At 36.7% G+C, this 26971-nt stretch overlaps 1 long non-coding RNA gene across 1 annotated transcript; it reads left to right on the plus strand.

The window, feature by feature from the left end:
- Positions 1–181: 181 nt before the first annotated feature.
- Positions 182–26789, plus strand: LOC145813788 (uncharacterized). The gene is made up of 5 exons (XR_014357168.1): positions 182–455; positions 6595–6705; positions 8070–8127; positions 8343–8433; positions 26528–26789. It is a non-coding gene; the product is annotated as an uncharacterized LOC145813788 (long non-coding RNA).
- Positions 26790–26971: the final 182 nt, after the last annotated feature.

Raw genomic sequence — 26971 nt, forward strand, 5'->3', positions numbered from 1 at the left:
AAAATGTCATATATAACTCATAATTATTACATTTTTTTTTCTCACAACTATCAGATCAATTACAAAAAAAAAAGGCCAACTATAACTCCAAATACAAACTTTTTTTTAACCAAATTAAAATAACCAAAAACATACCCAACTAAAATAATCAACTATCCAAGCAAGGCCATAATTTCTTCGGGGGCTGGAACTTTGGTTACAGGTAGAGAGACTAGAGAGACGGAAAACAAAAGCACCAAACTCTCTCTAGTTCAAAAAAAAAAAAAAAAAACTCTCTCACTACTGCTTAACCGTTAACGCCTCACCCACCCATTATTTTGTGGAGAGAGAGGTTTTTGGAGAGAGTGGCAACAGCTTCGTGGAGTTCGTCAACTCTTCTCCAGTCCCAGATTAGCGGGTTTGGTGGAGGTCTTAGACAATCGCGTTCTCATCCCAATTCTCTCACCTTTTGCAAGGTACTATATTGGGTTTTTCACATTTTGTTGATATCTTGATGCTCCTTGGATTTTGATTCCTAGTTTTTTTTTATTTTTTATTTTATATGTATTCATATGGATACTAGTCCTATGGAGTTTTGAAGATTGAAACACCATATTGATTATGTTCTGATTTTCAAAACCCCAGTAGAGAAACCAAATGGGTTCTTTTGACCTTGTGTTGAATTGATTGGATCATTCAGCTGATTAATTGCATTATGTAATAGTATTAGGTAATAATCAATGAAGGTACTCTGCATTTTTGGGGATTAATGGGTTTGTTCTTAATGAATTGTAATTTATCATTGAGTAAATTCTGCTCTGCCCCCTTGTGGTTTTACCTTAAAAGCACTTTACCTGTGCATAAATTGAACTAAAATAACAATGTGTTTGGAAATTGCAAAAAGAATTGAACACCCTCAACTCAATACTATAACACTGTCTTACTCCCTAGTCCCCATTGTAACACCCAGCCAAAGTCATGGTTTTAAGATCCAGCAATCCCACTGCATCACATGATACACATTTGATTTTGGGTTTGAATTTCAACCCACTGTTACAACCAGCCTAAATCATGGTTTTAAGATCCAATAATCCCATTATATCACATGATACACATTTGCTTTTGATTTTGAATTTCCAATTTAAATTTGAAATTCAAACCCAAAGAAATTATGTATATATATGTGTAATGTATATATAGAGTGATCTGTATGTAGATATGCATGTGTGTTGTTTATATGTATATTGTTTACTTCGAAATCCAAATAACCTGAAGAGATTAGTTGAAAAAAGAAAAAAGGAAAACGAAGATGATTCTGGTGCAGCGATCTACACTTTGTTTTGTTTTGTTGATTCTTTTCCTTAAAAAAAACAATTAAAAAATAAGAAAAAAATAAGAACAAACTATTTCTTTGCTTCAAGCTCACCTCCATTTTGTCAAAACTTGCTTACGTTTCTATAATTAGTGATTTTGAAACAATTTTTGCAATGAATGTTGTAAATAAATGAAAGTTATTTCTGAAACCCGAGTAGTGCCGGAGAGGAGGTGGTGGGCGTGGTAGAGAAGTGGGGGATGGTGGGAGAGGTAGAGAGATGGGGGATGGTGGGAGAGGTGGGGGGATAGTGGTGAGAGAGAGTGGGTGAGTTAGAGTTAGGGTTTTCAAACGGGGAAAAAGAAAATGAAATGGAAAATTTGTCTTTTTACACTAAAATTTGACTTTTGACTCTTTGTTTTTCATGCCAACTCTTAAAATAGGCTTGTGTGACCCAAAATCTGTCAATTTGGACAAAATTAGTAACAGTAGGGAGGTAAAGTGCAAAATGGGTCAAAATCACGTGAGGGCACTTTGCATATATATATATATATATATATTTTTGATAAATAACCAAACTTTATTAGAAAAGCATCAAGAAGATGCAAAGAATACAGAACTATAAGCCAGAAAGGCTCAACGTATTAACAGATCAAATCCTCCACAAAACCTACAAAACCTACAAACTTTGCATATATTTAAATGTCAGAGGATAAAAATGCCCTAAGCCAATACCGTAAATAACATTTAACTCTTATAATTTTTACTTAGCTAAAACCCAAAAAGTAGAGTTGATGTACCGAATTTAGGAAATTTCAAGTGGAAAGCTTTGTACTTGAAAGAGTCAAGTTGGTGGAGTGTGTTAGCCTCTTACTCGTTTAACATGTTTGTGTCAAATTGATGAATGGTATTTGTTGAGTTTTGCCCATTAAATGTTTGTTAATATACTATACTAAACTATGATTCAGTGTGATAGCTGGTTGGGCCATGATTTTCCTCAAGAGCTAGACAGACATTGCCACAGGGCTTGATCCACGTAATAGAGTTGCATAACCCAATACCATCATACTTGCATTGCGTGCATTATTAACCACTCAGATTGAATTTTACTTGAAGTCATCAACAAATTCTTAGGGCTCTTTAACCATTTTACAGTTTTTTTAAACATATTAAAAAAAATTAGAGGTATATTGAACTTACTTCCCAAACTACTTGAAAATGTAGTTTCTAAATGTTGCTTTCTTGAAAGCATGTTTAGTAACCATGCATTTTAGTTTCCTATTTATATTCAAACTCTTGTGGAAACATGATTAGTGTGGCCAACAACCACGCTTTCTCTACACTTCAATTATTAGCACACTTCTCCAAATCTAATTTCAAAATGAGGAAATTTAAAAGCATGTTAAGTAATGATGCTTTCACGTAGTTTGGGACTTAATAGCAGAAAACTCCTATGGGGGCCTTGCTCATCACTCGGAACCATGCTCCCACCCCCGTCTTGGCCCCCACTCCTGCCTCGCTTCTGCTCCCAACAAAAAACTCTTCTACAGGGCCTTTGCTCCCCCGCTCACATTCCAGCCCCCTCCCAAGCCCTCGCTTCGGCTTTGTGCAACTATGGTTTGGGAATAAAATGCAAAAGATCCCTAGTTTTTTAAATAAAGTTTTGGAAAAACATAAAATGGTTAAAAAGCCAATTCTTAGTTGCATGATGAAGTCAAAAAATAATAATGTTGCTCCCTTAAATTTACCTTATATTTCCATTATTTTGGTGGTTGAAAGTGCTATGCAAAACAATATTTTAAAATTTTCATTGAACATTTGCCCAACTTCAGTTGGCTGTTAAATAGTTTCTCTGTAATGAATTCCTAGAATCCATAAAATTACACTTAAATATTATCAGAATCAAATATCCATTGATTTTGATAATATCATAACCTTAAAATGTAGATTGGTGGTTTAACCAAAGTTATACCTTGAAAGAGGGGAATGGTTAAGTAGAACTTACATACCCATCCGACGCAAATGGCACAAGGCTTTGTTGAGTTGGATAAGTTGAATGGAGTTGTGTTTGAGATGGGGAAGGGTGGAAAGCTGAGGTGGTACTTGAAATAGTGTCTCACATATCAACCAAGGAGTTGAATGCTACTAAAGTAGTGCCCTTTTATATGGATGTCCTTTTTACCATTTGTCCATGGTTCTTGTCTGACATAATATCAATTATCAATGTTCAATCCAACATCCATACACATTTTTGCTAACTATTCTACAACATAAAAGAAAGAAGATATGAAAGAATTCCTTGGCATCATTCGGCTTTTTCCTTTAATTAGGAAAGAATAAACAAGTCGCTCTCTTTCAATCCTAATACTATGATTTGATTTTCTAGAAGGATATAACTTGAGGATGGGAGACTATTTCATGTTATGGTGTTTGGCACAAGAAACATAACATGAAATAAGGCAAGTAAAATTCTTAATACAACTCAATGCATATTATATAATTGGTCCACCTTGAAATTTTTTAAGGTTCATGTAGAAGTTGATTGCTATGGAAAACCAGCCTGAATTGGCAGGTCATAGTGTCTCATTCTGTGTTTATGAAAATGGCCTAGAAGGGGGTGATAGGACAGTTCTTTTGTTTTTTCTTCACTAGTCCTCAATGACCAATCTCAATTTTTCTAACTATTCGGTATGTTTAAACTTAGAAAGTGATTCAATGTGTCTTACACCCCATGAGTTTATAACTTACGCTTATGATATCTAATTGAATTATAGAAATATATCTATCAAAGGTTCAAGTTGTGCTTACTTTTCTAATTAATTTATCTCAATTATTTTAATTTGCTTAGTTGATTAATTAGAGCTAGCTTTTATTGTTAAGTCTAATGTAAAAGTACTTATGTGAAATCAAGTTCAATGGAAGGATGCTGACTCAATTCTTAATTGATCACAATTGAATATACACATGATCTTTCAAAATATATGATCATTCACATAAACAATTATAGAGATTTATATGATGGCTCAAATGCATACATTCATCTCATACATATAACATATTTAAAATAACGAGCAAGATTGTAAAGATATGGACAAATAATATATAGTGGTTTGGCCACTCTTCTCAAACCTTCTTGGGTGAAGCATCCATGATTCATCCAAACAACTGGTGACTTACAATGGGCATGTCAGCACACACCTAATTTCTCCTCACAAAGGCAATCTCTAGGATTTGAAGAATGTTTCTCCTAGCCCAACCTAAAACCCACTAATCTACCTATTGTCTCCTATTCAAGTACTACACGAGGATTTGATGAAGGTTTCTCCTAGGCTAACCTACAACCTACAACCTACTAATCTCCCTAATATTTTGTCCTGAAGAACAACACTACAATTTTTTCTAGGTTTTCACACAAAGGGCTCACCTAAAACCCACTACTTCAAGTCTATACCTAGAGCCCACCACATAGGATTTTACAGGGTCACCCTCAGCCTCTTCCTCAATTCAGAATTCAACAAGTTTCTAGGATAGGATCGCCTACAACCTCAACCACAATCCTTAACTCACAATGGGCTCCCCCACAACCTTTTTCACAATGCACAACTCACAATGGGTAGCCTACTACCACAAGCTATAATAGTCAAACAAGCATTCCAAGTCTTAACCCCCAACCTTTGCAATTTACAAAATAAATATCAATGTGTGGTAAACTTGTCTCAACAATACACTAATAGGAAGAATTTATACAATCCCAAGGGGTTGGCCTAGTGACAATGCTTTGTGTCTTGGGGGTGTGCTCTCTCTAAGGTTTAGGGATTAAAACCTCTTAGGTGTTAACAATTCCTTGGGGCCATGAAAACCCTTGAATTAACTATGGTGCACTTGTGGGAATTAACTGTGGTACACTTGTGGAAAACTCTTTACTAAGGGCTTGTGCACCCTTGAGGATTAGTCGGGCTTTGATCCGGACACCCCGGTGCCAATTAAAAAACAAAACAAAACAAAAAAAAAAGAAAAAAAAAAGGAAGAATTTATACCTTAAATTGAAGCCCAAAAGTTGTCCAAAGTTTGGTTTTCAATATTCTCAAGCTTGGCCAGTTGTTGATAGTTAGTGTATGATGAGTACTCTTTCTAATTTTCTCCCAAATCTCTTTAAGATATGTTCTAATGTATATACATAATATTAGGTCTCAAATCATCAAGTTCTATGTTTTAAATGAAAGAAACTTATGCATAATGCGTGAGTTCCAATGGCTAGATAATGACTAGTTTATTTTTTTCAAACTGCACCCAGTTTGGCAGGCCAAAATAGTTCATCATTCAAGTCTATTGGATTTCTACCACCAGCAGCACACTTCAAAAGACTATTAACTCGCTCATTTTTAACAATGTTTTGGGTGAAAATTGTGCTCAAATTGAAACTCTATAAATGTAGTTTCATTTGAAATTGGTCTTACTCAAGGATTTTAAACTAGAACCTAAGTTATGGTTTTTGGAAGGCTAGGAGGTCATACTTCATTTACCAAAATGGTCACCAATCTTGACCAAGACCAGCATAACTGTCTTCTGAAGTCTTGACCCTAGGTGGTTCTATTTAATACATTTTGGTCTTCTTGTCACTTGGACATCCCCCTTGTTGATGACTTGAGTTCATCCTTCCTCGACTCTTTGATGCCTCTTTGAAATTGTCAAGTTCTTGAGGCTTGTATGTGCTTTCCCTTTCCAAACCCCTCTATGGATATTGGATTACACTTCATCCTTGCTACAATATAAGTCATGAAATTGCCAAACCCTATGGTTCTAGACTTAACTGTTTCTCCATGTTATAGATTGAAGGTTAGCGTTGTGATTGGAAAGCATAAAGCGAGATCAACATGTTTAAAAAAAATAAATTATGATCATTGATTTAAAAGAATGCCAACACAGTTCTTGACTATTTTTTTTTTTTTTATGCAAGTTTGGAAGCAAAAGCATATGCATTTCGTCTTTTGTGCTTGTGAACATTGAGAAAGGAGTTGTCCTACTATAAGAATCTAAGTTACAAATTACTTACCTTGGTTATTCTGCTATAAGAATCTAAGTAACAAATTGCTTACCTTGGTTAAATGTTTGTTTTCTTGTATCATTCTTTATTCTTCTTCTCTCTCTCTCTCTCTCTCTCTCTCTCTCTCTCTCTCTCACTATTTTCTCTTTTTTTTTTTCATGTTTGGACTGATCAATTTGGTTCTATTTCATTTTCTCTACGATTTTTTAATGTTTCTGGATACCTTGTTGATAGAAGTGGTGTTTGTTTCTTTGTTCAGTTTCTCTGTTGGATGGAATGGCAAATACAGGAATGGTTGAACTTGGAGAAGTTCATCTTGCTACTTACCTTTTCTAGAAGACATTTACAGGGCAGCCTTCGTTTCAAAATGGTAAATATTTTATCAGATATTTTTAATTTCAATTTCAGAATAATTACCAAGAAACTAAAAAAAACTAGGACTCTTTGCCTCTATACACCTCCAAAATAGTGCATTGAGCAATCTATGGGATTTACAGCACAAAATCTCACCAAACAGATATTGATCTCCTAAGCTATGGATCAAATATTTGCTCTCTTCCATATAATGTACACAAGTTATATGCAATATGAAAATGATTAAGCACTGCAAACTAAATTTTCAAAAAATTGCAAATGAAACCACAAAAAGATAGGACTACATGCTGACATAAATGAACTGCACAAAAATATACCGAGTTAATTGTGTGGGCTTGGGATGTAGAAGTATTTTTGTGGCCGAATTTGGGATGATTAGATTAGGCCCGAGGTTGGGCAGGCCTTGGGATAATACATATATTCTCACTATAAAGTGCAAGCCTATCCCAACCTAGTTGATGCCCATCCCTAGTAGAAGGCAAATTTGGATATATGGCTGAAATGATTGTCACATGATTTTCTCCCTAGTAAGAACTTTCTCTCACTTTCTGGAATCTAGTCATGTTTTCAATTGAATGAAGTTAGTAAATTTCTCAGATACATTATGTTATCAGTGTTGTCAGTATCTTACGATTCATGATATGTATCTTATGATTCGATACCTTTCAGAAGGAAATCGATACTATCATCAATACGTATCTTAAATTAAATGTATCTTACGATACATATACGATACGTGACGCAATATACGATATGCGATACATAATGCAATATGAATGTTACTTCTTGTCCTTAAATTTCTTTAGCAAATTAGAAAAGAAAAAAATATATTCAAATTATTTTAAGTAAATTAATATTGTCGAAAATTTTCATTAACTTATTTAAAAAAAAAAGCTATTTTTGAGATGTAGTACTTTCTAGTTTATTTCTCAACCTTTTTGACATATCTATTGTATGGTTTAAGAATCTTGCATTATTAATTTATGCCTTGTGAAGATAATACGTATTGCTGCATGTATATATTTAATTTAAGGAACTTTGCTTTTACAATTGACAGAATTATACATTATTTAGTGTTTTATTCTCATAAGATATTTGTTTTTTATAACTATATTTATTTTTCTACCTATTTCTAAAGGTATTAAAGTATCTTATGCTACACGATACGATACAATACGCGATTCAGAAAAATTAAAACATGATACATGATTCGTATCCCGATTTGACAACAATGTTATAATTTCTTGTTTGCCATTTGTATTGTTTGATTATGCTTGTTAAAGAGTAGGGAGAACAACTATTATTGTTATAAGCACTTGACTTCTTCCCCTATTTTAACTTCATTTGATATGCTTACAGGCTTGCCTTCACTCATTGCATTTCCCTTTGGATGTAACACTGCAAATTGTCTAATTAGGTGAGTTTCCGCTTGAGGTTTAAATTTTGAAGCTGCGCTTATGCTGCATTGTGAGTTTTAAAGTCAGTCAACACACAAGCTTTATAAGCTTTGCACATTTCTATTATGCCCAATGCAATCTATATATATTATATATTTTATGGAATTTGTCTTCTAATTTGCTACTTGATGGATTCTAAAGGAAATTTTAACATCATGTTGATTGTTTGATGCAGGTATGAGAGAGAGCTTTATGTTGACGCTGTTACTAATTGGTTTGCAACCATAAGTTTGCCTTGCATTCTATACTACTCAAAGGATTCAATGGTAACGAATGCACTCTTTCCTGGGTCCATATACACATTTTTTATGACTAAATTGTGACATAGGATAGTTTGGGAAGCGTGGATGATGCTGTCCACACTTGATTTTTTGCTAGTTTTAGGGCCAAGAATGGTCGTGGATTTAGAGTTCAATAAGGTTGGATGGTTCTAGTGTTTGTGACCATAGTGGATTATAACTGTCTTGCTTTTTGAAGTTAATTTGTGGAGAATAAGGTAGAAGGAATGAACTTTTGTTGGGAACAATTGACTAGGCTTGCTTTACGTTGTAATGCTGGAGTGGAATTTCATAGATTGATGCATTGAAAAAGCAACATGAAAATAAATCATTATTTAATTAGGAGTCTTTTCTAATAGACCGATTATTTATGTTCAGTTTGCTTTTCTGGCATTGGACCAATTGTTAGAATATGTTAGAATAGGAAATAATATTTGCCATATTTTATTCTTATTTGATATTATTTTCCTTTGATTGATGTAATGGCCTGACCCATAATTTATGCCTAATGGCACTCCTGTAATTACGTATTATTATCAATATAAAAGGGGATGAGGTCTCACTCATTGCCTATCTCTTTCTCTTCTCTAAACTCGTAACACCCCAGAATTTTTCCCTCTGCTCGAGTGCAAGAGTTCACGCTCTAGCGGTCTTGTGAGGCTCTTAGTACTTTTGCAGTTTGTTCGAGATTCTGAGAGTTGTGAATTTCCACTCGAGCACAGGAGTGGTCGCTCGAGCGGTCGGCTTTGGTAGTCTATTCGCTCAAGAGCAAGATTGGACGCTCGAGCGGTCTGCCTGGTTGAGTCTGAATTTTTAGGACTAGTGGGGTTGCTCTTGACATTTTTATTATTGTGTTTGGAGCTTCCTTGTTTTATTTTGGGACATTGATCGAAGTAGTAACATGATGGTTGAGTAAGACTGGACCAAAAACTTTGATTCGAATAATTTTCCTATGAACGACCATCACTCTTTTACTCTTTTCTTTTTCCACACTTTTAATTTGGATATGAGGCTAGAACCATTGGAAAGCTTGTTTCCGGGGCTTCGATTTGGACACAAAAACGACCTAAAACGGAGTCTGGATGAGAGAGTTATATTCGTTTGAAGTTTTAGTATCTGTGCTGGAAGCAAATGCACTTGAGCGCAGAAAGTGGCGCTCGAGCGGACTGTGCGAATTCAGCAGTTTAAAAAGTGCCTGTCTAGATCATTCTCTCCACTTTTCTTTTCTCTCTTTCCTCCTCTCATCTAAGTCCGAAAAATCTTGATTTCTTGACCCAAATACCTTCCATTTCTCAAAGATTTGGCCATAATCTCTTACCAAAAAGTGAAGAATACATTAAGATCTCATTTTCCTACCGATTGGATTTTTGGTTTTATGAAGGAATCTCCTGGAGCCTTGCTTTCTTGCTTGGTCATTGAGGTAGGGGTTTCTAGTTCTCCTTCAATACTTTCATTTATAGATAGATTTGTGGTATTTTCCTTATACAAATACAAAATTTACATTTTTTAGCATATTGTGAAAAATCATGAGATTGGGAGTTTCGGGTTTGAAGAGTTGGGGTTTACTTATTGGGTTATGATTTTGGGAGTGTAAGCAATAGAAGAGTTGAAATAAAAAGTGTTTTGTGAAAAGCTTTAATTTCTCTTAAAAACCCCAGTTTGGTTCATGAAGATAGATGATGATTTTGCTTAAATTGAAAGTAGTATCATGAAATTGAGGTGTTAAATTACAAATATATAAGTTTAATTGAAATTTTAAAGAGTTTGAAAATTTATGTAAAAGTTGCAATTGAACTCTTAATGTTTATATTTTAAATTATGCTATAATATGAAACCAAACTTGGGAAAAGGAATTACTAATGGTACGGATGATATGAGCTTTGTGATGAAATGATGATGTGGAGGTTTAAGAGTTTGTATTTGTGATACCCCTGTTCCGTAGTATGCTAATTGGTCCTTAATTTGAGTATGATTATGTGTTTAATATGATTTCATGCGCCATTGTGTGAAAATATATGGTTTTGAATTTCTATCTGTTCACCGTAGGAATATCTGTTTGATTATCTGCTTTGGAAATTAAATTGAGGGCCTTATTGGCCATAGAACCCGAAATTGATTACGCCATTGTGATTGGCATAATTTTTAGAGCCTACAGTGAAGTTTAATTGAAAAATTGATTCGAACCAGATTAAGTTGATTAAATTGCTAAATTAGTGCCCAATTACTTTATTAATATTATATTGGTGCTAGTGGGAACTTATGTAAAGAGGCACTACACCCTCTATTCTCTCCTTATAACTTCATTTGGCTGATTTGAACTCAAGTTAGAGAGAGGGCCGGCTATAGAGAGAGAGGGGGAGAGAATTGTGTAATTTTTGGCTCAAGCTTGGGGATTTGAAGATTTAACTCAAGAATTGACTAGAGCTTGGGTGTTTGAAGCTCCTAGGTGAGTGAATTTGTGTATATTAGTTGTGATTTTGTAAATTCAAGTTGATTAATGATTAAGAGCAAGAATTGTGCCATAAGTGAAGGAATTGTGTAGTATTTGATGAATTTGAAGGTCAATGTATGCATGCATGTGTGTGGTTGTCTTGAATTTGCATATTTGAGCTTGAATTACATGATCTATGTTGAATCTTGGTTGAAATACTTGTATTTGATCATCTCTTCACCAATTAAGTTAATATGAATGAATGTTTCTCACATGCAAGAGTAGATCATGGAGGTATGAGCTTTGCATGTTTGAATTTGATGTGTTGGTGATGAGTTTGGGTCAATTTGAGGCATGCATGTAAGTAATTCAAGAAATTGAGCTTCATTGTGTTGTAGTTTGGTGTTGGTATCATGTTAGTATCCGTATATGTGAAATTTGAGCCATGGCATGCAAGAAATGTTGGTTAGAGTGTTGAATTCGAGCTCAAGAACCATCCTGGAAAACCCAGAATTTTTGATGTCCGCTCGAGCGGGGGAACCGCCGCTCGAGCGGGGATTTCGAGCTCCTAGTATTTTCTTGCAGGCATGGTGTCCGCTTGAGCGGGGAAGTTCACGCTCGAGCGGGGAGCTATGTAGGATGAACTTCCGCTCGAGCGTCCGAGTTCACGCTCGAGCGTAAAAATGATACATCCAGCACTTTTGCAGACATGGTGTTCGCTCGAGCAGGGAAGTTCACGCTTGAGCGGGGAGCCATGCAGAGAGGCCTTCCGCTTGAGTGTAAATTTGACACAACCAGTACTTTTGCAGGCCTCAAGGGTCCACGCTCGAGCGGGGACCCTGTTTTCTGAAATTTTGAAAGTGTATTCTGTGTTTCGTTTTCCGTTCTCTTTCACTTGCAAGCACTCTTAGCCATGCATTGAGCATTGTAATTGAGTTAAAGAGATAAGAATGAAGCCTAAAGAGGAATATGTGAATTTAGAACGGATCGAATTATTTGTGACCCATATGTGTTATGTGATATGTAGGGTCAAGCTCCAGGGCAAATCCACAAGCCGATCACTGTGAGTAATATCAATAGTTGAAGCTTGTCATTTGTCCAATTGCTTATTTCCTTATAAGCCTTATAAGTGTGCCAGTTTGAATTATGGACAAATGTTTTGACATGAATGAATGGGCCACAGGCCGTTTTGACCTAAATGAATGGGCCAGAGGCCGTTTTGACAAGAATGAATGGGCCAGAGGCCGATGTGATAAGAATGAATGGGCCAGAGGCCGTTGTGATAAGAATGAAATGGCCAGAGGCCGTTTTGATAAGAATGAATGGGCCAGAGGCCGTTTTGATAAAAATGGATGGGCCAGAGGCCGTTTTGATAAAAATGGATGGGCTAGAGGCCGTTTTGACCTGAATGGATGGGCCAGAGGCCGTTTTGACCTGAATGTACGGGCCAAAGGCCGTTTTGACATGAATGGATGGGCCAAAGGCCGTTTTGACATGAATGGATGGGCCAGAGGCCGTTTTGACATGAATGAGTGGGCCAGAGGCCGTTTTGACAGGAATGAAAGCTAAATGGGCCAAAAGGCTGGTATGTTTGAAACTACAATCACTTGGCTTAAATTGTGTATATAAATGTTAAATAAAAATGTGAATTGGGCCCAAGGCCATTCGGAGTATGTTGTTCTACATATCGTTTGTATCGTCTTATTTGATATTATTCACTGGGCTATCGCTCACGCTCATTCATGTGTTTGTAGGTGCGCCAAGAGAGGTCCAGATCCAGCCCCAGTGAAGTCTGTGTGGAACAACCGAGTTTTGGAGAGTTAGCCTTAGTGTCTCACGCACGAGACTCGTCTTCACCTTTCTACTATGTTATGTTATTTTTGTCAAGTTGGCGAGGACTTTGCATATGTCTATATATGGTTTTCATGGGTCGACTTAGTTTTTGGATGATCCTGTTTGTACAGAACTTATGCTACTGTATTTCTGTTGTGAGTTATTAATGTATATATGTTTGGTTGTTTGGATGTGCCATGTAAGCACAGCTCTACGGACAAAGTTTTGAGCTGCTTCCGTTTGGCCCCCATTAACTCTGTTAAAATACGTTTGTTTTGGTTTGAGGCCGTAGGTAATTTCATGATTACTGGCTGGTTATGTCCTAAACCCACAGGGGCGGGTTCGGGTCATGACAGTATTGAATTATGCCGAATTGTATTGAATGGTGTTGAATTGGGTTGTGTTGAGTTTTGTTGTGTTATGTTGAATTGCATTGAGTTATCTTGAAATGTGTTAAGTTGGGTTGAGTTGTGTTGAGTTGGGATTGAGTTGAGTTGAGTTGGGTTGAGTTATGTTGTAGTTGGTACCCGCACGGGGAGTTAAAAATATCTTTCGGTGCCCACGTCCATTTGTACAAGAGCCGGTAAATGTGGGGGTGGTTTTGAATTCAAGGTGCCCAAAGGCCCTGTCTAGGCTTATCGCTGGACGAATGTGGGAAAAATGTTTTTGGGTGTCTACAAAGTCCTGCTGTATTGTAGTCGGCAAAAGTGGAAAAATGTTTTTTGGGTGTCCACAAAGTCCTGCCGTATTGTAGTCGGCAAAAGTGCAAAAACGAATGATTTTAAAAATGTTTTTGGGTATCCTCGTCCTGTCGTATGAGAGTCCGTAAATGTGGAAAAACATGATTTTTGGAAAAATATGGTTTTTGAGAAAATGGTTTCTGGGAGTTCACTTCTTGCCGTATAATAGTTGGCAAAAGGTGGAGGATGTTATGAATTGGGTGCCCACTATCCCGCCGTATCAAGTCGGCAAAAGGTGGAATGTGTTGTGAAATGCATTGAATCGGTGATGATATGTGTGACTTGTGATGAACTTATGAAATTACAATTTGATGTGTAATTTGGTATGGAAGGGGAATGCATATAGAAATGATTCGAAAAGTATGGATAAGGAAATAGTAATTAGATAAGGGATTGGTAATAATGAACTCGCCAGGTTGTATGTAATTATAAGGAAAGATTAAGAGTTTTGTTTCGTAATTAATTGAGAAATTGAATTAAGTGGGTTTATTATTCTTGTGTTATGTTGAATTATAATTGATAATGCAAATGTGGATGTGATGTAGTTGTTAGACAAATAGGAGTTGGGTGTAGGAGAATTGTTATTGAATATAAAGGAGATTTGGATTTCTACGTTATGGAGTCATAATAATGGGAATTAGTAAAAAGGAAAATGGAAATTAAATGAGGAATATTTTGGAATTGGTTAATAAATTTAAAATGATGTTCCTTAAATATATTTGTTTGCGAAAAGGATTTATGGTTTTTCTGATAATGAGGGATAATTTTTATAGCTGAAAGTTTTCCTTAAATGATCAAAGAAATTTTGAGAAAAAGATACTCTACATATAATATTTTGAGCTTATTAAATGTCACTCTATTATATGGTATCACCTTGCATGCATGATCACTTCTATCTGTGTGTTAGTTATTGTTGTAGAACTATGAGATTCCTACTGGGCAATTGTGCTCATCCCTCATTTTATTTTTTTCCAGGAAGAGAATTCGGATCCAATAGTTAAAGAGTTAAGAAGTCCATAAGTCTCTTTTGTGTAATTTCGTTGTGGATGTGAAGGAAATAAATATTGTATGTTGATATTTGTAATTATTTATTTGTAGCTCCTTAGTGGAAGCTTGGCATGTATCATTGTTATTGTTGTATTTTTTGAGAGAGAGATCATGTATTATTATGTTTCTATTACTCAATAGTAATAGATATGTGTAAAAAAACAAGAAAAAATAAAAAAGGACCTAAATTACAGGCTTTTGGTAATGTTTCCGAGTAATTAAAATTTGGGAAGTGACAAAACTTACATGCGTATCATAGCCACAATAGGAGGACCCTACCACCAATCACAACCACCTTGCTTCCACCAAAGGCCACCCAAACCCTTGTCTGGGTCAGTCGGACCCCACCCAGCTTAGCCAAAGGTCAATCGGCCCTCTACCAGTGCAGCCGAAGCCTCCTCTGCTCTCCTCTAGGTTTGTCAACAGCCCTAGCCTGTCCTTATAGGTTTGTCGGCACTCCTGGATGCTCTGTAGACTGCGTCTAGTTGACTTGGTTGGTCGACTGGTGTCTCTTGGTTGGTTAACTGGTGTCTAACGAATAGACTAAACTCTTGTCGTGGTACATACATCTATAACACCTTCTTCTCTGTTTTCTTTCTCTTAAATATATATATATATATATATGTAGCCAAAAAAAAAAAAATTATATGAGTTCTTAGTCTGTTATGCTTTCATAGTTAGAGGTTGCTCTTCGCCACTTGCTAGACCGTCGGGCCTCTAGTTCATCTTCAGGTAATATTGCCCAGTTAGGTAACTTAGCTTCTTCTACAAGTACTTTCCTCTCTCATCAAATGTTACCTTGGATTATCGATTCTGGTGCTTCCAACCACATGTCTGGTTCTTCTGATTTGTTCTCTGTGTATACCCCTTCTTTAGGGCAGGATAAAGTTCGAATTGTTGATGGTACCATTTCTTCTGTGTCTGGGAAATGTTTAATTCATGCCACTGCTTCTCTCCCTTTATCTTCTGTCCTACATGTTCCCAGTTTTAGTGTTAATCTTTTGTCTTTGAGTCGTATTACTCGGGACTTAAATTGTAGTGTGACCTTTTTCCCTGACCATTGTCTGTTTCAGGACCTTATCACGAGGAAGATGATTGGCAGTGGTAGACACGAGAATGGTCTCTATATCTTGGATCAAGCAGACAAGCTGGCTCACTCATCCATTTAGTTTCCATCTACCAAGGAAGACATCTGGCTGTGGCACCGCCGTCTTGGGCATCCATCTTTTTTGTTACTTAAGCATCTTTTTCCCTCTATTTTTTTTGAAAAATAACGTTTCTAAGTTTCATTGTGAGTCGTGTCAACTTGGAAAACAACACAGAGCTTCTTTTGCTCCTTCTATTAATAAAAGTTTAGTTCCTTTTTCTTTGATTCATTATGATGTATGGGGTCCCTCTCGTTTTGTGTCTTTAAAGGGTCAATGATGATTTGTCACCTTTATTGATGATTGTTCTAGGACCACTTGGGTGTATCTTATGAAGGACAAATGTGAGGTGTTTTCTGTGTTTCAAAATTTTCGTAAAATGCTTTGCACTCAATTTGGGGCAGTTGTCAAAATTCTGCGTTCTGATAATGGGGGGAAATACATTGATTCTGGACTTGCCAGCTATTTTGCCACTCATGGTATTATTCATCAAACTTCTTGTACCAATACCTCTCAACAGAATGGTGTTGCCGAGCGTAAAAACCGGCATCTTCGTGATATTGCGCATTGTTTATCCTTTGAAATGTGCATTCCTTGATCCTATTGGGGGGAAGCGGTTCTCATTGCTGCGTTCCTCATCAATCGGCTTCCTACCCAAGTTCTTCATAAACAAACTCCTCTTCCGATTTTGTTCGGCTTCTAAGCTTCTGCTGCCTTCTCCATTCCTCCCAAAACCTTTGGGTGTGTGTGCTTTGTTCGTAACCATTCTCCTACCCGTAGTAAGTTAGATCCTTGGTCTCTTTGGTGTGTCTTCTTGGGTTACTGCGCCACTCAAAAGGGCTACAAGTGTTATGACCCCCCCTCTCGCAAATGGTTTGTCTCTATGGATGTGTCTTTCTTTGAATCTCAGTCTTATTTTCTCTCCTCCCCGGTGTCCCCGTCATCTCTTCAGGGGGAGCCTTGGTGTGAAGAGACTCCTGTATCACTATCATCACGATCAGTTATTGCGACTCCTGAGACTATTATTACTGATGATCCAACTATTGAGAATGCTGACTTTCCATCTGCAGTGAAAGATGGCAAAGTGTATGTCAGGGACAAGGGTAGACAGAAAGTTACTTGGGTATGAGAGACCAATTCAGATTCTCCACTGCTATCTTCTTCTTCTGATGAGTGTCCAGAATCCTCTCCTTCTGGTGAACCTCCAGGTAACTCAATTCTTTCTGATCTAGATGTTCCCATTGCTAAAAGGAAGGGGATTAGGTCATGTACTCAACATCCTATTTCTCATTTTGTCTCTTACACAAATCTGTCTTCTTCCTATAAAGCTTTTTTGTCTAAAGTTTCTTCTGTGAGTTTTCCTTCCAATTTTCAGGATGCTCTTTCTACTCCTGAGTGGAAGCATGCCATGATGGAGGAGATGAGCGCGCTTGCTAAAAATGGCACTTGGGAATTGGCTGCTTTACCTAAGGGCAAACGACCTGTTGGATGTAAGTGGGTGTACATTGTAAAGCACGAAGCCGATGGTTCAATTGAACGTTACAAGGCTACATTGGTGGCCAAGGGTTTTACTCAGACTTATGGAGTAGACGACCAGGAGACATTTGCACCGGTTGCTAAGATGAATTCTGTCGGAGTCCTTCTCTCCCTTGCCTCTGATCTTGACTGGCCTCTCCATCAATTTGATGTAAAAAATGCTTTCCTCCATGGAGATCTGGCAGAAGAAGTGTACACGGACATTCCCTCTGGCGTTGAGGATGTTAAAACCACAGGAAAGGTGTGCCAGTTACGCAAGTCACTTTATGGCCTTAAGTAGTCTCCTAGGGCTTGGTTTGAGAGGTTTACTCAGGCCATGCTGAGATATGGTTTCAAACAAAGTCAAGCTTATCATACTTTGTTTGTGAAACACTCCTCACATGGTAAAACGACAGCCCTCATTGTCTATATGGATGATATTGTACTCACAGGGATGATGTTGAGGAGGTTCCTCGGTTAAAGGAGTATTTGGCTAATGAGTTTGAAATCAAAGACTTAGGCAAACTGAAGTACTTTCTAGGCATTGAGGTTGCTCGGTCCAAAGATGGTATCTTCATATGTCAACGAATGTATGTGCTTGATTTGCTAAAAGAAACTGGAATGCTTGGAAGTAAAGCATGTGATACACCACTAGAACCCGGACTAAAGCTTAGTGAGGATGAAGGAGGCGAGCCTGTAGACAGGGAGAGATACTAGAGACTAGTGGGTAAGCTTATTTACTTATCCCATTTGCGGCCTGATATTGCTATTGCAGTAAGTATGGTTAGTCAGTTTATGCATGCTCCACGTGCAACTCACTTAGAGGCGGTTATGCAGATTCTGAGATACTTGAAATCTTCTTCAGGAAAGGGTCTTTATTTCTTAAAGCATAGTCATCTCAGTGTGGAGGCATATACAGATGCTGATTGGGCTGGCTCAGTAACTGATAGAAGATCCACCTCTGGCTATTGTACCGTCATTGGCGGAAATCTAGTTACTTGGAGAAGCAAGAAACAAAATGTTGTCGCGCGGTCTAGTGCAGAGGCCGAATTCAGAGCTATGGCTCAAGGTATGTGTGAGCTTTTATGGATTTGATTATTATTGCGGGATTTGGGGATTCATCAGACAGATTCTATGAGGCTATACTGTGACAATAAGGCTGCCATTAATATAGCCCACAATCCGGTTCAGCATGATCGGACCAAGCATGTGGAGATTGGTCGGCATTTTATCAAGGAAAAGCTTACTAGTGGCACTATATGTATGCCTTTCGTGCGGTCTGGGGATCAATTGGCTAATGTTCTTACCAAAGGATTAGGGATTAAACCGTTCCGTGACATTCTCGACAAGCTAGGCATGAGAGATATCTTTGCACCAGCTTGAGGGGGAGTGTTAGAATGTGTTAGGATATTTCCCATTTTATTTTCATTCAGTCTCTTTATTTGCTGTAATGGGCCTTTATTTAGGCCTTAACTTATGTTTATGATTTAATATAAAAGGGTATGATTAACCACTCATACCCTAATCTTTTCTCTTTTAAACTTAACAACACCCTCCTCAGGTCAGGAAACAGTGCGAATTGCTAATGGCACTATTTCGTCTGTGTCAGGGAAAAGGTTTAATCCATGTCACCTTTTCCCTTTCTTTATCATCTGTACTTCATGTTCCCAATTTTAGCGTTAATTTGTTATCCTTGAGTTGTATAACTCGTGACTTGAATTGTAGCACGACATTTTTTCCTGATCACTATCTTTTTCAGGACCTTCTCACAAGGAATAGGATTGGCAGTGGTAGAGAGGAACATGGTCTTATTTCTTGGATCAAACAGACAAGTTGGCTCATACATCCCTTCAGTTATCATCCACCAAGGAAGACCTTTGGTTGTGGCACCGTTGCTTAGGACATCTCTCTTTTTTGCTACTTAAGCATCTTTTTCCTTATGTTTTTAAGAAAAATAATGTGTCTGATTTTTAGTGTGAGTCATGTCAACTTGGAAAACAACATAGAGCTACATTTGCTCCTACTTTGAATAAAAGTTTTGTTCCATTTTCTTTAATTCATTCTGATGTATGGGGTCTGTGTCTTTAAGGGGTCAAAGATGGTTTGTCACTTTCATAGATGATTGTTGTAGGGCCACTTGGGTGTATCTTATGAAAGACAAGAGTGAGGTGTATTCTGTTTTTCAAAATTTTCATTGAATGGTTTGCACCCAGTTTGGGGCAGTTGTGAAAATCTTGCGTTCTGATAATGGGAGGGAATACATTGACTCCGGCCTTGCTAGTTATTTTGCTAGTCATGGTATTATTCACCAGACTTCATGTTCTAATGCCCCTCAACAAAATGGTGTTGCCAAATGCAAAAATTGTCATCTTCTTGATGTGGCTCATTGTCTGTCTTTTGAAATGCTTGTCCCTCGTTCTTGTTGGGGGGAAGTTGTTCTCACCGCAGCTTAGTTGATTAATCGCCTTCCCATCCAAGTTCTTCACAAACAAACCCCTCTTCAGGTTTGGGTCCACATCTTCTGGGTTCTCCATTTCACCTAAGACCTTTGGATGTGTTTGTTTTGTTCATAATCATTCTCTCACTCGTGGCTAATTGGATCCTAGGTCTCTTAAGTGTGTTTTTCTGGGTTACTCTACAACCTAAAAGGGTTATAAGTGTTACCATCCTCCCACTCGCAAATGGTTTGTCTCCATGGATGTCATCTTCTTTGAGTCTCAGTCTTACTTTCTACTCTCCCTAGTGTCACAGTCATCCTTTCAAGGGGAGCCTTGGTGTGAAAAGATTCCTATTTCACTACCACCAGTGGTTGAACAAATAGAGGATGATGAGCCAGTGGTTATTGTGGAAAAGGAAGCAGGCAAAGTTTATGTCAGGGATAAGGATAGATAGAAAGTCACCTAGATGCAAGAGACTACTTTGCCTCCTCTATTGCCAACTTCTTCTCCGGATGAGTGTCCAGAGTCACCCCCCTCTTCTGAGAGTTTAGGTAATTCTGATCCTAATGCTCCTATTCCTGAGTTTTCAGATCTTGATGTTCCCATTGCTAATAGGAAGGGGGTTAGGTCATGTACTCAGTATTCTATTACTAATCATGTCCCTTATTCTAATCTGTCTCCCTCATATAAAGTCTTTCTATCTAAGATTTCTTCTGTGAGTCTACCTAATAATTTTCAGGATGCTATCTTTATTTCTAAATGGAAACATGCTATGATGGAGAAGATGAGAGCTCTTAACAAGAATGGACACTTGGGAGTTAGTGGAGTTACATAGAGGCAAAAATCCAGTTAGTTCTAAGTGGGTGTACACTATAAAACACAAAACAGATGGTTCCATAGAACAGTACAAGGCAAGATTAGTTACTAAGGGCTTCACTCAGACTTATAGGGTAGATTACCAAGAGACATTTGCATCGGTTGCTAAGATGAACTCTGTGAGAATACTACTTTCTCTTGCAGCAAATTTGGATTGGCCACTTCATCAGTTTGATGCGAAGAATGCATTCCTTCATGGAGACCTAGAAGAAGAGGTCTATATAGATATTCCCCATGGTTTGAGGATGCTAAGTCCAAAGGTAAAGTGTGCAGGCTTCGAAAGTCACTTTATGGCTTAAAGTAGTCCCCTAAGGCTTGGTTTGAAAGGTTTGCTCAAGCTATGCTGAGATATGGGTTCAAGTAAAATCAAGCTAATCACACCTTATTTGTAAAACACTCCTCACATGGTAAGACCATAGCTCTTATTGTTTATGTTGATGATATTGTTCTGACAAGAGATGATGGTGAGGAGTTCCCTCGGTTGAAGGAATACTTAGTCAAGGAGTTTGAAATCAAAGACTTGGGTAATTCGAAGTATTTTTTGGGCATTGAAGTAGCTCTGTCCAAGGATGGCATCTTCATATGCCAGAGGAAGTATGTACTTGACTTGTTAAAGGAAATTGGAATGCTTGGAGGTAGACCATGTGATACACCTCTAGAACCGGGCCAGAAACCAAGTGAGGATTGAAGGGGAGATCCAGTGGACAGGGGGAGATACAGAGGCTAGTGGGTAAGCTCATATACTTATCCCACTCATGTCCAGACATTGCCTTTGTAGTAAGCATGATTAGCCAGTTTATGCATGCTCCTAGACATTCCTATTTAGAGGCGGTTATGAGAATCTTGAGGTACTTGAAGTCTTCTCCTGAAAAGGGTCTCTATTTCTCAAAACATGGACATCTCAGTGTGGAGGTATTTACTGATGCGGATTGGGCTGGATCAGTCACTGACAGACGATCAACTTCTGGATATTGCACATTTGTTGGAGGCAACTTAGTCACATGGCGAAGTAAGAAACAAAATTTGGTTGCTAGATCTAGTGCTGAGGTAGAATTCAGGGTTATGACTCAAGGTGTATGTGAGTTACTATAGATTAAGACTATTGTTGGGAGAATTGGGGATCCATTAATTCCATGAGATTGTACTGTGACAACAAAGCGGCGATCAACATAGCTCATAATTTAGTTCAACATGACAGAACCAAGCATGTGGAGATTGATAGGTACTTCATCAAGGAAAAGCTCACTAGTGGCACCATATGTACTCCATTTGTGAAGATTAGATGTTCTCACCAAAGGAATAGGGAGCAAACCATTTCATAACATTCTCAACGAGCTGGATATGAGAGATATCTTCAAACTAGCTTGAGGGGGAGTGTTAGAATATGAAATAATATTTGCCATATTTTATTCTTATTTGATTTTATTTTCCCTTGATTGATGTAATGGGTTGGCCCATAATTTATGCCTAATGGCACTCCTGTAATTACATATTATTATCAATATAAATGGGGATGAGGTCTCACTGATTCCCTATCTCTTTCTCTTCTCTAAACTTACACCAATATCATGCAATATTCTCTTGAATTTATTATTTGCATAATCATGACTAAGTTCGCTCTTTCATTGGTAGGGGACTCCACCATTTTTTTTCCTTTTCTAAACCCTTCTTTTTGTCTCACTTACGCTCTCTATTAAACTGTTATAGGTTTGGGCAAGATGGGTAACAATTTGACCTCGTCCTTTTCACTTAAAAAGAAAAGGTAAAAGAGTTTTTTTTATGGCTAAAATTACATTGACCACTCCTAAGGTTTGGCTATAATACTCCCATTGACCCTATCATACAAAAAATTACATTGACCACCCTTGTCAGACTTTGTTGGAAACATTATTAACGGATGATGTCAATTTATTTTTTAATCCTAATAAATTAAAGCCTTTACTATTTCTGCCAATTTATCACTCAAAACCTTTTTTTCTCAACATAACCATCACAACCCTCTCTTGCATTGCCCACCCCTTCAAATGAAACCTGGACAAAATTGTCTTTGACGACTCACTTCCACCACCAGGTCCAAGACCCATATTTCTCTAGCCTCTTTGCCTTCGTCTTCTATCTCTCTTTCTGATAGATCCACAATAATATGAGCCATAATGAATTCCAAGCCCTCTACCTTTGATCTAAACTACCAATCAACAAAGCACTCAATGGGCACACATTCTAACTCCCGAATCAACTTCAACATCTCTGGTGAGCTGAACTTTGCAATCTCTAACTTTTTGGCCCATCTGTAAGCTCTTAAACCCATTCAACCTGCATATTGTCCAACAATAGCCAAATGATTGTTATATTTGAATCAATGGAGAAAATAGGCAAAAGAATATAAAATATATGGGTCATGGGTGCAGTGGTTTTTTAAAGGCCATGCTTTATTGGTGGACCTGGTGGCTAATTCATGTTGCTTATCTGGAGTAGATTTAGATGGAAATGGTGTTGATTTGTAACATCAACAAACCTTGTCTTGCATTAGTGGCATTTTGATCAGTTTACAACTACTATAACAATACCCTTGTTGAATTTTTTTTTCATTGCCAAGCCTTTTTCTTATTTTTGGTCAATAATCCTTCTCAGAGCATATCTTTTACCAAGCCAGGCTTTGGGTTGTGTATGATATTTGATAAATGATGGATGATAGGGGTTTGATTTTGGTGGTGGAGGAGGCATCGGCAATGTTTGTGGTAGTTGTGGTCTTTTTGGCTAGTGAAGTGTGTGTGCACCCACCATTATGGCCATTGGCAAAGATTAGTGGAACTGAAATTCTGCATATTGTGATCTATATTGCATTGGGTCTGTCATTGCAAAGCTTCTCCAAATCGAAGAGAAATGCCTCTCGTGTTTGGGTATTTGGAAACTTTATGGTGATTCATGGATGATTGTGTTGTTGTGGATGTTTAAGGTTGAGTGTGGTGGTAAAGTAGGTAGTGATTGGAGTTTGTGAAACATGGGGTTGGAATTGGGTTAGATGATGGTGGTGGTGGTTGATGATCAAGGTTTTAAAAAGCGGCTGCAACTGTTACATAACGCCGTTACGTAACGGTTGCAGTGGTTACTGCTAGCTGTTATGACTGCTATAGCGGTGTGACATAAATTCACTACCATAACAGCCACTACCGTTACGTAAAGGCCGTAGCAACCGTTACATTGCCGCTACAACATCGTTACAACCGTTACACTTCTATATATATATATATATTTTTTTTTTAAAAAATTTTGTAGATATTGCTATTTTCTCTTTTTATTTTCTAGTTACATAGAAATTAAGAAAAAATGTTACCTATACATGTTTTGAATGTCCAATCTTCAAGTTCTACAAGATTTCATTACTTTTTTACTTAATTATATTTGAATATGAACTTAATCTATTTCTCTTATGTTAAATTTATTGAACAAAATTTAAATTTCATGTTATATACTTCTACATTATTATGTTGACATTTTGTATTTTGAACTTCTATTTATGAGACAATTGTGTTTTTAATATTCATTTTTTTTCTTAACAAATCGGAAAATTATCCATAATTATAATTAGTAAAGTAAAGAAAATTAAATAAATTTAACAATAGGATAATTCTCTATAGCAACTTAAAACTAATATAAAAATTAGTATATATATTGGATCATGTGTTAAAACTAAACAAAAATACGAAAAATCATTTTGTGCCTCACTAAATGTGATTCTGAAATAAAAACACGTGTATCGGTATGTTTTCCTAAAGTTGTGCGAATAATTAAAAAATTCATGGTTTCGGTTGTCGCCACCATTACGCTACAACTGTTACACACCGCAACCGCATCCGCGTTACCTCTATCGTTATGGTAACTGCCAGCGTTATTTAAAACCTTGGTCCTATGTGAATTTTAATTTTTTTGGAAGGCTGTTATATCTTGGATAAGTGTAGTTATCAAATTTATTTATTTATTGCAATGGTAGGGGGTAGAAAATGTCTGTGGTCATGTTAACCCGTGACAATAATAGTGTTATCTGTGAATTTTTTTTTCTTGCCTCACATGGAAAGAGTTATACAAATTTTTTCTTTCAACGACATCCTATTTAACTTTCACTATGTTCAATTATATCCTTAAAGGGGATAACAATTTTCAGTTCAGTATTATATGAAATATAAGGCATTTGACAGTGTAGGATGTTTTCTTATAGCTTTACCCAGCCCTTGTACGTATTTTGAGCCAAGTCCCATCATAAGATCTAGGTTTCTGGAAGAGGCTTGACAGTTAGATCCGACATATCTACCTGAGTCCATGCTGCACAGTTTTAAAGTTGTTAGTGTCGATTATTCATATTTCAAATTCTTTGAAAAATCTTGTGCAAACTTTTAAAATTTGCATTTCATGCTTCTGTTTGTAATCTCAATTAGGCTCACAAATTTTCTGTATCATTTCATGCTTTTGTTGGCATCTCCTTAAATTTTTATGTGAAGATTATGAAGTCGACCTCCAAGCATATTTGTTTCCTCTATTTTGCTTTTGACTATTAAATTACAGCATAAGTTTTTAGATGAAAATCAAGTGAAGAAATTTCTTGTCATCAGTGTTGTTGAATACATGTCATGTATTGTTATATCACTTTTGTGCATTGTGTATCATGTCTCATGTCTCATGTCATATCATGTATAATAAAAAACATTGACATATATGACTATAGATGAATAAATAAAAAGTACTTTCATATGATACATAAATATATTGAAAAAATGAAGTACTAAAGCATATAACCAATGACATGAAAAATTATCTTTAAAAACTTACAAATTGGACAAAAAGGTAAATATGCCTTCATTAGAAACCCAAATATTCAACTCATAAGAAATTGGAAAGAAAATTCAAAATTTAATATAATAGAAGGATTAATGAAATTTCATTGCAAATATAAAAATAACACAAAAGGTTTTTGTTTTTCAATTGGGCCCAACTTCTTCATCGCTAGTTCGTTTGGTTCCCGGTTTGCAATCAATGACATTCTTTAGGACTTGTTTGGATGAGTAGCTTAAACATACTTGTTATGAGGTATATGGTCATAATCTTGGGTCTCAACCCAAATCCAAATGGACTGTGTGTAAACTCTTTGTTTCTGTCGTCTGAATTAGATCCATGATAGTTGTTCAATTTTTGTAGCGAAGGAAGTATGGGAATCATTTTTGTTTGCGGGTTTATTTGGATTTGGGTTTGTTCAACGAGTGCGGGCAATGGCAATTGACATTGCGAAATGCTGTTAATAGGGCAAAAGGTCAAAGAGAAGGTATTGATAGCTAATCACAAAATACATGTTAAATTGTGATACAATATGAAATTGATACAATACAAAACATATTTCACAATTCAATCTACCAACCTATGAATCTGCAATACATATATTTTTCATAATGATTCTGACAACATTGCTTTTCATATTTAATCTGCATTTCTTTTTTGAAATTTTCTTTTCCTTTTCTATTTTTTTGTTCCTTTTTTCTGGTAGGCATCTATTTTCTTGTTCCTTATTAAATAGTTCAGAGAAGAATCAACTGTTCCTTTTTTTCTTTTTTGTCAATTTTGCATCAGGCTAAGGTGTTGGCTAGAAAGATTGGTTGGTCTAACCAGCATACTGAACTGTACTTTTATTTATTACAATTTACATGTCATTATAAGGCTAAATAATTATTATGTCATACATATGAATATATAAGTAAAATACTCAGTTTTGAAGTATGACGGAGGAGAATAGGTATAAATTTTCTTAATTTTTGTTTTATCATTGGATTCTAAGTTATTTTATTCAAACTCATAATATGTTTCATGTGTAAGTGTTGGAAAGTGTCTAGTGAGCGTTGTGTCATGTTAGTGTCAGACACAGCACGTTACCTTCTTAGAAGTGTCCGTGCTTCTTAGATTGATACTCATTGAACTTTGTGGGTTTTTAAGGATGTATACACTCTGGAACTTAGAGTTCTCTTTCATACAAGATGTTGTCTGCTCAAACCTTTTATGTTTATCTCATTGCAGAGAGCAAAATCTCCTGCACTAGTTCCAGAAGATGCAGATCCTATTTGGTCAGTAGGTTCCAAAAGCATTATATCCGAAAGGTCAGGAATGAAACAGAGAATTGGCAGCATCATGAATGGAATCCACAATTGCCTGGGAGATCCAAGGATTGGCCTAGTCTTGCTCTTAGGAGCATTGATGTCTTTTGGTAGCATCTGGCTGTGAAGGAGCCAATCAACTCATCCAAGTCGATCAAATAATCAAACTCAACCGAGCAAAAAAGTAAGTGATGGCATATTGCGCTCCTGGGAGCATTGTTATTGTTTGTTTTCCATCTATTGTTATCTTTACCTCCAATGTGATTTCATTGAGCAACAAACAATATATGTGCATTTTTCTTCGTCATTATTCTTATAATTTTTTTTTTTTTTTTTCGAGTTGATTGTGCGGGCTGCTAGTATACAT

This window comes from Camellia sinensis, chromosome 15, assembly GCF_055761805.1.
Source record: "Camellia sinensis isolate YWXY chromosome 15, ASM5576180v1, whole genome shotgun sequence".
Lineage (NCBI taxonomy): Eukaryota > Viridiplantae > Streptophyta > Magnoliopsida > Ericales > Theaceae > Camellia > Camellia sinensis.